This window comes from Ranitomeya variabilis, chromosome 8 (genome assembly GCF_051348905.1).
Source record: "Ranitomeya variabilis isolate aRanVar5 chromosome 8, aRanVar5.hap1, whole genome shotgun sequence".
NCBI lineage: Eukaryota > Metazoa > Chordata > Amphibia > Anura > Dendrobatidae > Ranitomeya > Ranitomeya variabilis.
The window spans coordinates 171,618,346-171,635,008 of NC_135239.1; the positions used below are offsets into that span (position 1 = coordinate 171,618,346).

Sequence of the window (16,663 nt, forward strand, 5' to 3'; positions counted from 1 at the left end):
TAGAGATGAAGTTAGTAGTTGAATGAAGGCATCATCAATTTCACCGGTAAATAATTAAAAAGAACGAGTAGTGTTCTAGAGCAAAAGCTATTATGGAGCATATGACTGCCAACAGTTCCCAAATCAATTTTGTTGCCTGTGTTTTCAGCTGTAATGTTCACCATTAGGCCCCTGGTATAGCACATATGGGAAATATGGTCTGTATGGTTTTTAAGATCAAAGCTGGAATCAGATTAAGCCAAAACAAGTAGGGAAATAATTCCCTAATATCTCCTTAGAACACATTCCCTATTTCACTTGAGGTTTTAATTTGGTTTAATAAAAAAAGGTTTGAGGTAAGTCTTTTTTTACTTTTATAATATGTCAAAAGAGGGTAGATGTTCTGATAATACCATGTGAACTACTCAAATTCTAAGTCTAGGGACGTAGTCTGATGGTCGTATAAATCGGAGCGAGAGCAGACCACAATGCACGGACTGGCCGGCGGCTCTCCCGACCCGATAGCGACAGCTTCATGTATTTCTATGCTCAGGTTGGGAGAGCCACCGACCAGTCCGCTCACAACGTTCCAATCTTGTTCCGATTTATACATCCTGTTACGCACTAATACTACAATAAATACTACAATAGAACAATTAAATCCCTCTAATCTGATAGCATAAAAAATCTGATAACCCAATATAATGTTGACTTTCCCATGACTACAATTTCCTATTCTTTTTTTCGAGCATCCAATAATCCAGATTATTCAACCCATTGATACTGGAATGTAGGACTTTTATTCTTCATAAACTTTTCTCTTACGATAATCCATCTTTGTAAAGAAAATGATACATCCTTAGGTGCTAAATCTTTAAAAAGTGCAGTCATAAAATTTTTCATTCTCTGTGATTACGGTAATCCTAATTTGAGTTTATTTTCATTTTTACAGTTCTATTTTTCAAAGCAGAGGACTTAACTAATATTGATGTGTTGTAATGTCGTGAGGGTAAATATTATTATTCTTTTTTTTCTTTCTATTCTTTTTATTCTTTATCAGTAAGTTCACATACATTATTACTGTGTCCTATGTTCTGTGCCACCGTGCGCCTGGACACTGATAATTAACTTCCTTACTTGTGTTAACTCTTGTAGACTTGAAAAATCTATCGTACGAGGCAGAGAATGTGGACATATAAAGTGACATAAGCGAAACAATAAAATGCACTGAAAAAAAAAAATAAAGGCACAAAAAAACCTATATTTATATACCGTGAAAAAAACAAATCGAGGACAGTGACTAAGAGAATTGCTTGATGACGCAGACACACTGAGCAATAGTAACACATAACGATCCGCTGAGACAAAAGTAATGATATAAAGAGGTTCATGTACAACTTCATTATAGGGAAATAAACCTATGCGCTGTTATAATGGACGGTGTACGACACGGGTGTATTGCAAGGGGTAAAGTCATTTCTGCACAATTGTGACATGAAGGGAGATGCAAATATTCTGCAATTAAGGAGAGAGTGCGACACAATCTTTTTTGGATACAAGTTGCCAAAAAGAAATAGAAATGGATATAGATGGCATAGTTAGCCCTTGACTTGTCAATGCAGATGCATGGTGGAAAAAAGAAAGGAATGATATATGTATCACTCATTGTCTGCAGATATAGAAAGAATAGAGTTTTTTAGGTCAATATTTGGCATGCACTTGCAGGTGTGTTTTGGCACAGGGACCTACCTGTTCTAGCACTCTGGTCCTTGCAGCTGCATGGCACCTACATACAAGCAGGTAGAGTAGATCTAGGTGCCGCTCGCAGTCTCAGGGTGACTTGGATGGGTCGGTCTCACAGGTACAAGTGCGGATTTCAGGTTCTGCTGCCTCTTTTTATCTCCGTTCCGAATTCGTGCTATTTTTTTGTTTTCCCCCTTCCTATCTCCTCTCTTTTAACCTGTTCACTTCCCCTATCCCTCTGTCTCTCTATCTCTCCCCGTATCAAGAATTTGTCTGTCAGTGGCACACAGGTTGCAAACCAATCAGGGGCTGAGAAGGTGGAGAGGGGGGGAAGTGAGTGGGAGTGAGGGAGGGAGAGAGAAAGAGAGAGAGAGAGCTATAAATACATAAGGGGAGAGAGAGGGATGGACAGAAAGAAAGAGGGAGAAATTAAAAAGGAAATAGAGACGCTGCACAGAAATAACGAAGAAAGACGGAGAGAGGAAAAAATACAACATTAACCCCGATGATGCTGAGCATTGTCATTTTTCTTTTTTGCAAAATTTGCAAGCGCTCATGTAGCGAAAACAAACTATATAAATAAATCTAAATACAAGATCCCATGTCTGCCACCCTATAAGTGCTAGACATTTTCTACACGTAAAGTATTAAATTCCCTTTTTTCTTTTTTTCGGAGTGGCAAACAATGGGTTAATGAGAGTCGTACAGTGACCTCCCCCCTTTACTGCGTCATTCCTCGCACTCGTTCTCCCCTCTCTCTGCCTCATTCATTTTTTCCGCATGCATCCGTCGTACCCCATTCATTCCCTTCTCCTCTGCTAACCCTCGAGCGCGGCACTCGCGTGCCACAACGCACCCATGTTATACGCGGCCGCATCAGAAGTCTCCGCGGACTGCAGACATGTCGTCACATATATTACTGCCTACTCATCGCACGGTCCGGCAGACGACATAACATGGGTTCGGAATTACGTAGGATGACTTTATTACATGCAACCGTGAAAAGTCAAGCAAAGTATATCATCCATTGCGTCTCATGTACAGGAGTATATATATAAAAAGCAAAACCAATAAGACATATTAATTAGATGTATTCTCAACTAATAGGGAAAAGATCGAAGAAGAACGGCAGTGGATGGGAGAGCAATTAATTATATGGAACGATGTGTTGGGCAGCAACAAAAACCTCATCAGGGGGTCGTAGGCGATAGAAAGAAGGAGCAAACACAAGTGTTTGGCGTAAGGGTTACGTCATTGTCTTCTCAGACATACCAGGGAATCCTCTTCTGAATCCTGTGCAAGACAAAAGAAAAGACAATGAGAAACAGCGTGGCTGGCACAATACGAGCAGGATACACCATGGCCTCTTCACCTTATGTCAGGCGAGAAACGATGCCGGTGACAGCCATTCATAATCATTAGCATTTTGATAGCGTGTGCTCGCATATCTGAATAATAAGAGAAGCTCACAGGGACATCTTGGAGTTTTTTTGTACAGCAACTGCCCATAGATAGAAATCTGTCATTCGTCTGAATAGCACAATATCTTAGAAATGGTGGGGTTTAAGAATGGAGACTTCACTTCATCGCACTTTTAGACTTGATAGGTTCAATGGTATTCAGGGTCTACAGACGACGACAGCATTAGCGGCAGCCTTTTGTCAGCAGCACATTGATAGACACAATGACAAGGAGCCGGGATTACACTGATGTCTGCAGGGCTGAGGTCTGTACTGCAGGGAACGATTCTAATAAAAACATAATTAAAGTTTTGCAGTTCCTCCACGCTATTTACAATGAATACAGATGTTAGCGATGGATCCAATTCCCTAGCAAATGCTCTAAAATTTCATTCCTAATTAATACAGGTTAGAATCACATAACTCACAGGCAGCATGGTCACTGCCTTCAGGTTATGTTCGATTCAGATCTATAATTTGCTTTTAATATAGATTCGCTTTGAATGCACCTAGAGACATCTAAAAAAATCCGGCATTTTCCAAACTGTGGATATGAGGAAAAATACTATTATTGCTTTGATTTCTAATCCCTTGAATACTGTAAATCATTATTAGTCATTCTTCTACATGCCATGCATTCTGTTTTACATCTATCCTGAATACAGCAACTGAGCTCCTCTTTCTGTCCAGCCTCTACACTGATGCCTCCACACTGTGCCAGCCATTGCACTTGTAATTGTTCCGCTATAAAATACAATATAAACATATCGCTCACTTTTTTACTTTTTCAAGTTTTATAAACATATCATTTTCACCCATAAGGCTCTCCACAGTGCTGCACCGCTTTTCATCTCTTTATTATTATTTATTATTATAGAGCCATTTATTCTATGGCACTTTACATATAAAAAAGGTGTACATAACAAAAAACAAGTACAATTATTCCTCACCTTTGCTTACACCCCACCTTTGCTCAATATTCTGATAGTAATCCTAATGTCACGATTTCCACACTGTCTTGGTCTGCTATGTTACTATTGTGTGGAGGCTGTCAGTCTGTTTTTGGTTGTGCTGGGTCTGGGCTACAATCATCTGTGTTCACTTCTCTTGATTAGTCCTCTACTTAAGTATTATTATTATTATTATTTATTGTTATAGCGCCATTTATTCCATGGCGCTTTACATGTAAGGAGGGGTATACATAATAAAAACAAGTACAATAATCTTAAACAATACACGTCATAACTGGTACAGGAGGACAGAGGACCCTGCCCGCGAAGGCTCACAATCTACAAGGGATGGGTGAGAATACAGTAGGCAAGGATAGAGCTGGTCATGCAGCGGTTTGGTCGATCGGTGGTTACTGCAGGTTGTAGGCTTGTCGGAAGAGGTGGGTCTTAAGGCTCTTTTTCAAGGTTTCGATGGTAGGCGGGAGTCTGATGTGTTGTGGTAGAGAGTTCCAGAGTAGGGGTGATACGTGAGAGAAATCTTGTATACGATTGTGGGAAGAGGAGATAAGATGGGAGTAGAGAAGGAGATCTTGTGAGGATCGGAGGTTGCATGTAGGTAAGTACCGGGAGACGAGGTCACAGATGTATGGAGGAGACAGGTTGTGGATGGCTATGTATGTCATGGTTAGGCTTTTGTACTGGAGTCTCTGGGCAATGGGGAGCCAGTGAAGGGATTGACAGAGGGGAGAGGCCAGGGAATAGCGGGGGGACAGGTGGATTAGTCGGGCAGCAGAGTTTAGAATAGATTGGAGGGGTGCGAGAGTGTTAGCGGGGAGGCCACAGAGCAGGAGGTTGCAGTAGTCAAGGCGAGAGATGATGAGGGCATGGACTAGGGTTTTTGCAGATTCTTGGTTGAGGAATGTCCGGATCCGTGAAATATTTTTGAGTTGAAGTCGGCAGGAAATGGAAAGGGCTTGGATATGTGGTTTGAAGGAGAGATCAGCATCAAGGAATACCCAGAGGCAGCGAGCTTGTGGGACTGGGGAGAGTGGGCAGCCATTTACTGTAATGGATAGGTTCATTGTGGGGGTCGCGTGAGATGGGGGAAAGATGATGAAAGATGATGAATGAAGTATGCTAGCTCCTCCATCCAGTGTCAATCGTACACTTGCTGCTGCCTGTGCAAGTCTGATCTCTTTGAGCTCTGTGCCTGACCCAATCTGACATTATTCCCTTCCTGGACTTAGACTCTTTGTTTGTGACCTGACTTCTCTTTTGCCTGCTCCCTGTAAACCCCCGACTCGTGAATTGGATTTTGTCTCTGACTACCTCTTGTTGTACTGCGCCCATTTCCTGGACCTGGACTCGGATCGTTTGACCTCCCTTTACTTATCCAGTAAGTAGTATTATATTACTATCTGCTATTGTAGTCTTTCTCTCCACTTTTGGGACTTATTATTTCTATAGTGGCTCGCGTCACACCTAAAACCAACATCTTCCATAATCCTGACCTCCATAATCCTGACCTCCATGTCTACAAGACTTTACTCATGCTGCACTAGTTTTCTAAAATGTGCTACACAGGCAGTTAGACTAATTACAAATTTCCATAGTTTTAGTCTTACTTTAAGACATCTTTTAGGCAGCGATTTAACCCTCCTTAAACTAACTTTTCTCCAACTTTCTCACCCTTCCTTTTGCATTATTCCCCAAAATCGGATCTCTTCAATTCAGTACCCAATGCTTCATGCACCATATGCACTTAATATCTGATCATTCACAGGCTTTGGCTAGATGATTGATTTATGCAGCTTTTTGTGTACTTTTGAAGAAGGAACAGAATAAAAACTTTCACGGCTTCCTCATAGATTGTAAGCTCTTGTGGACAATCCTGTTATTTTAATTTTTTTAGTCTATAATGTCTGATTTTGTTTGTCCTGTATATGTTTTCTTTGATTGTAAAGACCTACTGAATAATATTGGTGCCATACAAAAAAAGTATTATCTTCACCATCTATTAGCCTGGATGTAGAGGTACTACCAACAGCAGTTCTTCCTCTGGGACACCTGACACGTCCATTCACAGCACGTGTTTCTTATGTAATAGTCTGCCATATATTGTCTCCTGCAGGGGAGCTCAAAAAGAGACATAAATGGCTATGATGGCTCTTAACACCACCATGCTTAGGGACAATGTCAATTCTCAAATTATGACCATTGTTAGACTTGTCAAAACTATAATGTGATATTTTTTTCCAGCCACATTATACAGAGCTATATTCATAGTTCTATACATAGGGATTGTGTGAAGCGGAGATTATCCATGGAAAATAACACTACTTCTCATTAGATGGAGCACAATATATATTTACAACATTTTAGGGGATAATAAAACATAACAGTTTTTCCATTTTTCTCACTATCTTACTATAAATATTAAGAAAAGTCATTTTATATATAAGCCGTTGGAGCTGCCATTGTGTATGTTGTAAATGCCATAGCATAGATTTCTGAATATTGCTGGTTTTGGTGGGATGTGTAGGAAATCTCGGTGGGTTGTCAGTCCATCCTCAGAAATCTGAACTTGTACTTCTCCAATCAAAGATAAGTTGCTGTAGAGGTATCTTAGATTCAGTCTGTCCCTTCCCCATTGAAATAACAAGTCCAAGTCTGGGCTGACTGCTGTTGGGCAATCAACTGAAATCCAATTCTTAAGGGTTTTGACCAAGAACGACTCCATCCACTCATTCACCAGTAGCATTACAATTTGCATGACACTGGGCAATCTATTTAAAGAGTAACTAAAGTTTTATGTTTACTTTTTTATCATTTTGATCAGCATGGAAAGTTATGAAAATTTTGCAGGTCATTTAATTAATTGATATTTAATTAATTAAATATTAATTAATTAAGTTATTTAATTAATTTAATTGACTTCATTCCTATAAAGAAAAATAGCATGTAAGCAGCTTCCAACCCTTTGCTTTTTCCCCAGCTGCATTGATATGGCTAAGTGTCCATTAGCCATGTCCAGACACTTCTAAGGCTACGTTCACACTAGCGTTGTGCGCCGTTGTGTCGGCGACGCAACGCACAACGCACGCAAAAACGCGTCAAAACGCACGCAAAAACGCTGCGTTTTGCGACGCATGCGTCGGTTTTTGCCGAAAATCGGACGCAAGAAAAATGCAACTTGTTGCGTTTTCTTGGTCCGACGCTTGCGGCAAAAAAGACGCATGTGTTGCACAACGCAACAAAAAAAAACGCATGCGTCCCCCATGTTAAGTATAGGGGCGCATGACGCATGCGTCGCCGCTGCGTCGCCGACGCAAACCCGACGCACATTAGCTTAACGCTAATGTGAACGTAGCCTAAGCCCTAATTCACATTATGTCATTTGACATATGTTTGGTTTTAATACTAGAGGTTAGGACCATCCAGAATATGGTCACCTCGATGTGGTGGGACGGGTTCTTTTTTTTTTTTTTTTAGCAAAATTATGCTAAGTACCCTATATTATTTTCATGCACTATTGCTATTTATTTATTTACTGCAGGGTATTTGCTTGTTTTGTTTGCATATTAAGCTTTGATTGATATTAAAATGTAGTCATTTGGAGTACAGATGATGGCAGTGAAGCTGGTGCAGGAGATAAGCACAACACTAAGAGGAAGAAATAAGTGCTGACCCTTCACTGCCATCATCTGTACTCCAAAAAAGTTTATTCTGATATCAATGCAGCTGAAGATAGGTGAACAGACTTGGAAAAAGCAGGGGCTTAGAAGACACTTATATAAGAGGTTTTTTTAGAGGAATAAAGAAAAATCCCCAAATAATGTGATTTGTAAAGTTTCATAACTCTCCATGCTGGACAAAATGATAAAAAAATGAAAGTTTAGCTATTCCTTAAGCTTACATTTCATAGAATGTATTCTCTAGGCTACGCTAGATCATATGTGATAGAAATTGAGGCAAGTTTGAAGTATTAATGGTAGAAGCAATCTTAAAGAATGGCAATAATTAATCACTGGAGAGAGAATTACTTTTTTGAACGTTAGCACAGATATACATAAAGAGTAAAGGGGCACAAAGCTTCTTAGCTTTTATGGAAGTGCTAAAAAACACTTCAAGTGCCTCAGTCTGATCTTCTGAAGAGGTAGTTTAGGATTGGGGTGTCAAAACCTGCCAAGTACTTTAAAAGGGTTCTCTTTGTGACCACAAGTATGCGATTTGCATACTCCCGACCATATTCCAACTAGACTGTCTCCGGCCTCATTCAATGCACTTGTATTGAGCAAGCCCATGACCATCTAGTCGGCACACGACCACATAATTGCAAATCACATACTTGTGGTCATGAACTTGCAGTTCTTGACGGAGTAGAATCCTCACAGTGTGCAGTGTGCGCAATGTGAGGCTTCACAATTCTGCTGTCACATACAGTTGTAAGGATGTGGACTGCCCTGTCCCTACCCCTGAAAACAACGTTGAATTATAAGAATGGTGTTGTGCGGTTTTACTACTGTTTATTGGGCCATGTGAAGTGTGTACTGTGTCATGCGGTTTTTAGTAATGTAATGTAACTAATGCATAGTGTTGTAGGTACTGATGTTGCTTTTGTGAATACTGTAAAGATTAGAAGACCCTGGTGGACCTATCTAGGCTTGCAAACGATCGTTCTTCCTACAAAGTGTTCATCCATCAACTCACTGTGTCTCAAGATCGAGCTGAAGGCCATTAATAATAATAAGTTTGAGTAACATGCACTCAGCTTAGGTGTTTTGAAAGTATAGGATATATTTCAGTGCTTAGGATAGAGATAGTCACTGTAAGTACAGTAGGGCAAGATACAGTTAATGTTTGGAACTAGCCCAGATTGGCAGGTGGCTAGGACAAGTAGAAAAAGGAACGACTTCCTGGTTTAGTAAATTAGTGAAAGTGTTCGTTAGAGGCAAGGTGAAGTTCAAGGTGCAGTGGCCTGGAAGCACGGTGTGGAGAAATTGTTCTGTGGTATGAGGTCGTATGCAATTCCCTGTAGACATTCCTGCAACGTCCGGAGCCTACAGGCTTTTAGAGGTGCTATGGAGGGTACCTTAATGCCTTCCATGCAGAGAAAGATAGATGCTGAACCGCGTGAGGGATACGCAGCGGTTCTCGGGAACACTGTGATGCGGGTGAGGAACCTCTATAGGCTGAAAGGATCTGGTAAAGTAGGTGCAGCGCCCCAGAGTCCTGGTCGTTGCAGTACTGTGGCTCCGCCACTAAGGGGAGCTATGGTACGTCTGATGGCACTGAAGGAGTTCATCTGAGCAGGTATCACAGACACCAATACATTTCACCGCCGGGCCTCCAGGGGGAGCTAAGGGTTCTATTTACTAGGCCACTGGTAAAACTGGGGGTCAGGCAGGAAGTTAGACAGAAAGCTGACTGGGTTGGAGCCAGGCAACACCTTGTGGCAGAGGGTGTTGCAGGGGAAGATTCGGTAGGGTCTCTGTCAGGGGTGGGATCCTGACAGAGGCTTGGCAAACAGAGAGAACGTAACGGGACCGTGCCTGCTCAGTATAGCAGCGGTGCCCAAGGAAGGACTAGAAGCGAGATAGATTGTGCTGAGTGAGAAACGAGATCAAAGCAACAAGGAGAATACCAGTAGGAGTCGTGCTGTAAGACCGAGGCAACATCCTACTGAGGCGCACAACCGGCGGCCGGAACGCCGAAGGAAGTATTTCTATATACAGCTTCAGGCAATACTTCGAACCTACGGCAGGACAGTCAGTCTCAGGCGGCCTGTCTCACCTAAATCACCTATGCAGTCTTGGGGGGCAACCTGTGGAGAGGGGCGACTCTAGGGTCCCGGAAGAGCTCCGAGCCTACCCGTCAAACGGGTGCCGTCCTAACCGTAACATCAGGGAGGGACGGAGGATTAGCAGAACATCATCTAATCGTGTTGTGAGGGAACTTAAGAAACAGACACAACAGTTGTGGGGACTTTCCGTAAGCACAGCAGGGAAGGACCGCAACACATATCGCTAGAAGGAAGGCACAGATTTCCACCTGTAAAGAGAACTCTGGAGGTGCCATTGGACCGGCCGGGCTTGCGCAGCCTGGTTATCTGGATTCCGGACTGAGGACCCAGAGATCTTCAGTAAAGAGGTAAAGAGACTGCAACCTGGTGTCCTCGTTATTTATTGCACCGCACCACCACCACTACCATCATCCATCATTTTTATCACTGTACGCCCCTCGGCAGGGTCACGGACCGGGCCTAGCCACCGTGACAACCCCAGAGCAGAGACTCGGAGGCCTGGTACCGGGTACCCCTCAGCCCTGCAGCAGTGGGGGCGCTACATAGGGATAGTCCGAGCTGAACGTAAGAAAATGATGGAAAGGGACTTTGTGAATGAGGCAAGTGGTGGAGGATGCTGTGCCCAATACTGCATACTAAAGACTGATGTACTTGAACTGTCTGGTAAAGTTGAACTTGTTAAAATGAACCTGGTGTCCCCTGATGTGTGTATGGCTATTCCTGGAAAAGTGGACGTGGAGACGGGGACGATCTGTAAGTGAGCGTAACACACCTTACACAGCTCATCACATATGGACTGGGACACGATTTGATTATAAAGCCCCCATGGCTACCGTCTCGGGCAACTTACAGAGTGACTGCAGACTTGTAGCTTAAGACCATATAATCCCTTTAAATGTCAGGGCACATGGCTCTGAGTATGAAAGCCAGATCTAATCCTTAGCAATATTGACATTCTTCCTTATAAAAGCACAAACGAATTCTACAAACTTTTGATGCAAAATCTGTAAGCAAAAACCCTTGGTATGTCTCTGTATATATAGCTCTGGAAAGAAAGACAGGTCCAGTAAGGCCTCATACAGTTGAATAAGTGCTGCATTGCTTTTTATAACTCACAGGGGCTGTAAGGTTTTTTGTGTGAACCCTAAATTGTTTTGCTGCTCATTTCCAAGCTGTGTGGATGAATAAAACAAGACATATACCGTATACAGAATGGAACATCCTCCCCCAGATACTGTCATTTTCTCTATTATGATCCCACCTAATGTCTTTATTCATCTAAACCTTTAGAAAAAAAAATGCAAAAGCCTGGCACTTGTCCTTGGGTTTCAGTAACATAGAAAACATGTACATCTTTTTATGCATGTTTTCAAGACAAATGCTAATTTATGGCAAGACCTTTAACTATAATACTCGCATCTCCAGAATACTGCGGTAGCAGCGCTGTTATCCAAGACTATTACATCTAATTAGTGGTCTTTTCTAGTTCATCTCACTTGGATTAAAGCAGGTATATGCAAATAGGAAGATTAATATACTGCGACTGTAATATTCCTTACTGTATATGGAGCGCCCCCACACCGCCGCAGGGCCGAGGGGTACCCGGAGCCGGGCCTCTAGGTCTCAGTCCTGTAGTTGTCACGGTGGCTAGACCCGGTCCGTGGCCCTGTCTGTCAGTGGGGGACGTCCGGTGCAATAAGTGGTGTAGTAACGGTGTAGCGGTGCAGTTGTGGGGTGCAGGTCGCGGTAAATAACGAGGACACCAGGTTGCAGTCTCTTTACCTCTTTACTGAAGCTCTCTGGGTCCTCAGTCCAGAATACGGCTCACCAGGCTGCGCAAGTCCGGCCGGTCCAATGGCACTTCCAGAGCTCTCCTTGCAGGTGGAAATCGGTGCCTTCCTTCTAGCGCTATGTGTTGCAGTCCTTCCCTGCTGTGCTTACGGAAAGTACCCCACAACTGTTGTGTCTGTTTCTCGTGTTCCCTCACAACAACTTAATTCGCAATGATCTTCCTCGTCCCTCCAGATACTATGGTAGGAACGCACCCGTATGACGGGGAGGCTCGGAGATCTTCCGGGACTCTATCTGCGCCCCTCTCCTGTTGGTACCCCCCTTTGCCTTCCTGGGTGATGCGTGAGACAGTCCGCCTCAAGCTAACTGCCCTGCCGTAGGTCTGAGGTATGGCTTGAAACTCTTTACCTCCTCGGCGTTCCGGCCACCGGTAGTGCGCCTCAGTAAGGTGCTGCCTCTTTCAGCACAACCCTCACTGGTATCTCCTTTCGCTTGACTTCGTTTCTCACTCAGCACAATCTATCTCGCTTCTAGTCCTTTCTTGAGTCCCGCCGCTTCCAGGAGCCTGCGCGGACCCGTTACGTTCTTTCAATGCCAAGCCTCTGCCAGGATCCCACCCCTGGCAGAGACCCTACAGTCTCTCCCTTCACAACACCCCCTGCCACAGGGTGTTGCTCCGTTCAATCCCGTCAGCGTTCTCTCTAACTTCCTGCCTGACCCCCAGTTTACCCACTATGGTGGGGAGTGGCCTAATGAATAGCACCCTTAGCTCCCCCCGGAGGCCCAGCTGTGAAATGTATTGGTGACTGTGATACCTGCTCAGAGAACTCCTTCAGTGCCATCGAACGCACCATGGCCCCCCTTAGTGGCTGAGCCATGATACTGCAACGACCAGGACTCTGGGGCGCTGCACTCCCCCCTGGTTAAACACAGTACTCCGGGACTGGGAAGAAAAACAACAATACAGGTTAGCAAAAAGACATACAATTCTGTTGAGTGCAAATAACAGTAAGTATACTTAAGTAAGCTTCCCTTTATGGGAGGTGAGGACACTTTTAACGTTACAAACATAATCAACATTATAAATTACAGAGCATAAATAACTTCTGTTACCCAACCGGGTATTCTACTTAGTGCAATTTTTGGAACAATAACTTAACATTGCCTTTAAGAAACTCACACTCTTAGTCTATCAAAGGCCTTCCTATAATCACATTATAAGGCATTTCAACTTTACATTCTCCTTCTTGTGAACCTGCAGGACCGCCTGTCCCTACGGCACCAGACCTACTGCCTCTCCTTTCTTTTACAGGACCGCCCTGTTCAGCCAGGGCCTACTGCCTTTCGCTACTATACACAGTATAGACATAACATTCCTTTCATTTAAAGAACTCTGAGCCCGCTCTACTCGGCTCCTTTAAGGACTCACTCTCTAACCCCTACGGGTTCACTCTCTGTCCTTAGTAACAAAGTAACTTTTCAATGGGGACACGGGGTTTACCTTCTATCCTCACCTTCATTATTACTTCTTTTACTTTCAACTATGCAGGCTTCTACATCTACCCCTACGGGCTCTCTGCATCTTTCCTTTCTACAAAACATTATTCAGATTTCACATTTCAACAACTTCAACACATATAACTCGGCATGTAAAACAGTTACATTTTCTTTTTCAAGGCATCATTATCACATTACTGTTCGGTAACAGTATCTCTTTCAAATTTACTTCGTCACATCCCCTTTAAGAGGGGACCAAGTCTTTCTGAGGTAGCTCGTCTTCTCAGCCTACCAGTCTTATGCAAAGTTCCAGCCCGGGATCTTCACAAAGTGTCTTTAACTAAAACCAGTAGAGAAGGAATCTTCGCAAAGTGTCTTTTGGCTCAAACCAATAGGGCAAATATCTTCGCAAAGTGTCTTTGGCTAAAACCAGTAGGGAGCACCTTTAAGAAGGTGCAAACTATTTACAAGGGAAGTTCGAATCATGCACAGTCCATGATTTCTGCAGTTCTTTAAACTTGTGCAAAACTTTGAGAACAACAATAGTGGCCCCGGGTCAACAAGGGGTCACCTTTAACCCTAGACGGGTTTAGTAGCAAACAGGAACAGTTAAAGGAATGAACAGTTAACTATTTACATTTTCTATCCAATGATAGTACTTTCAAAACTTTCCACGAGGCGCCACCCGGCAGGTGGATCCCTGCAGTTCAGGGTTCAGATCCACTCCTACTGCCAGGTACACCCCATGTGTTCGGGTCTGTTGTATGACCAGATCGTGCGCAGCGATGAGGGTCTGGGTTCCCACTGCTCTCTGCGCTGGCTCCTCAAGAGTCTCAACCACCCGAAGAGGCACCCCCTTGGCCACTGCTGTGGTGGCGGTGATCAACCTGCGGGCTCCAGGTTCCGCAGCCAGGCAGGTGGAGGCGACCGGAGTGGCTTCAGATCGATCACACGGTGACACCTTGGCTACAGGGGCTGGCCTCTCCTGCTTGTACACATTCAGAGCAAACCACCCCTTCTCTCCAAAGTGCCGGGTGTAGGTAACGCTGTCCCCCGGGTAGAGGTCCCGATCCGGGTGACCTTCTCTGAGGTGCGACTCCACATCCCGGCGATTGACAAAGACCTCCGCATACAGCCCCGGTTCCTTGATAAAGCCCCAGCCTCCTCGGAGCTTGAAGATGGTGACGATGCCCTGCCTGCGCGGGGCCTGGTGAGTGGTGGGGTCCTTACGGGCCCGGTCCTTGACCGCCAAATCTTTTTGATGGTAGGCCTCCCGTTTAGCCTGATGTGCTTTCTCTTCCTCCCGCCACCGCTGTTCTAGCTGGATCTGATATTCTTCCCAGCTTAGGGCCTGTACCATTTCTCCCTTCTGGGTCTCCACCCCGGGGAACCCCATGAGATTGGATCCAGGGTTCACCCAGCGGCACACCGTGCGCTCCGCACTGACCTCGCACGGTAAGGGAGTAGGGGTGATAGGGGCTCGCATACGGTGTTCCATGCCCGTGGCTTCCTCCCATGGTAACAGGCGCTGAAGTCTATGGGTCCCCGGGAGAGGTGGTGCTGCTACGGGTCCCACTAACACACCCTCTGCTGGTGGGGCAGGATCGGCGGACTCACCCACTGGTACGATTCCACTTTCCGCAACAGGTCCCGCTGGTTCTTCCGATGTCCGGGAATCTGCTGCCGGTACCACCTGATGCGGGGCCTGGACTCTCACATGCAGTTGGAGGAGCTGGTTATATAAATCCTCCATCTCGGCTCTCAGGAATTTGGTGTTATCCACGGAGGACAGGCTGCTGGGCTCATCCGGGTAGTCAGGGGAGACTTCCACTTCAACCCCGCTGTCGGGTTCGGAGCTGCTGGCCATAGCGTCCTCCACGTGGGTCGCTTCCTGGTCTTTTTCCCGCTCTCTCCTGCGTGAGCAGTTTCGTTTTCTCTGCCTCCGCCCCCCATTGAGGATTAGGAGGCGGATCTCTGCTGCTGACGGACACGTCCTCACTGCACAGAAATACTTAGACTGGGCGGCCATTGTTGTTCGCGCTCTGCAGCTCGTCTACGCCCACTCCACGCCCCTCTTCTCTTCCTGCGCTCTTCTCAGCGCTGCAATGGCGGCGGATTTTGGCGCGAACTCTCAACGGCAAGCAGTAGCACACAGTTCTCTCAATAAAGTACAGTCCAAGCACAACAAATCACAGTCTCTAGGCACACATGACCCGATTCTTCAGGCTTAAGTAGATCCTGTTCGTGACGCCAAGTTGGAGCGCCCCCACACCGCCGCAGGGCCGAGGGGTACCCGGAGCCGGGCCTCTAGGTCTCAGTCCTGGGGTTGTCACGGTGGCTAGACCCGGTCCGTGGCCCTGTCTGTCAGTGGGGGACGTCCGGTGCAATAAGTGGTGTAGTAACGGTGTAGCGGTGCAGTTGTGGGGTGCAGGTCGCGGTAAATAACGAGGACACCAGGTTGCAGTCTCTTTACCTCTTTACTGAAGCTCTCTGGGTCCTCAGTCCAGAATACGGCTCACCAGGCTGCGCAAGTCCGGCCGGTCCAATGGCACTTCCAGAGCTCTCCTTGCAGGTGGAAATCGGTGCCTTCCTTCTAGCGCTATGTGTTGCAGTCCTTCCCTGCTGTGCTTACGGAAAGTACCCCACAACTGTTGTGTCTGTTTCTCGTGTTCCCTCACAACAACTTAATTCGCAATGATCTTCCTCGTCCCTCCAGATACTATGGTAGGAACGCACCCGTATGACGGGGAGGCTCGGAGATCTTCCGGGACTCTATCTGCGCCCCTCTCCTGTTGGTACCCCCCTTTGCCTTCCTGGGTGATGCGTGAGACAGTCCGCCTCAAGCTAACTGCCCTGCCGTAGGTCTGAGGTATGGCTTGAAACTCTTTACCTCCTCGGCGTTCCGGCCACCGGTAGTGCGCCTCAGTAAGGTGCTGCCTCTTTCAGCACAACCCTCACTGGTATCTCCTTTCGCTTGACTTCGTTTCTCACTCAGCACAATCTATCTCGCTTCTAGTCCTTTCTTGAGTCCCGCCGCTTCCAGGAGCCTGCGGGGACCCGTTACGTTCTTTCAATGCCAAGCCTCTGCCAGGATCCCACCCCTGGCAGAGACCCTACAGTCTCTCCCTTCACAACACCCCCTGCCACAGGGTGTTGCTCCGTTCAATCCCGTCAGCGTTCTCTCTAACTTCCTGCCTGACCCCCAGTTTACCCACTATGGTGGGGAGTGGCCTAATGAATAGCACCCTTAGCTCCCCCCGGAGGCCCAGCTGTGAAATGTATTGGTGACTGTGATACCTGCTCAGAGAACTCCTTCAGTGCCATCGAACGCACCATGGCCCCCCTTAGTGGCTGAGCCATGATACTGCAACGACCAGGACTCTGGGGCGCTGCATATACTTTATACAGTATTTAAAGGGGTATTCCTATCATATAAATTA

General features: G+C 45.5%; 1 protein-coding gene across 4 annotated transcripts in view; it reads right to left on the reverse strand.

The window, feature by feature from the left end:
* Window positions 1-2,683: 2,683 nt before the first annotated feature.
* RAC2 (Rac family small GTPase 2) overlaps window positions 2,684-16,663 on the reverse strand; it is a 107,672-nt gene continuing 93,692 nt past the window's right edge. For all 4 annotated transcript variants that reach the window (XM_077277261.1, XM_077277263.1, XM_077277265.1 and 1 more), the window contains one exon: window positions 2,684-3,015. The gene's annotated coding sequence lies outside the window, so the exon portion shown is untranslated. The remainder of the gene's footprint in view (window positions 3,016-16,663) is intronic.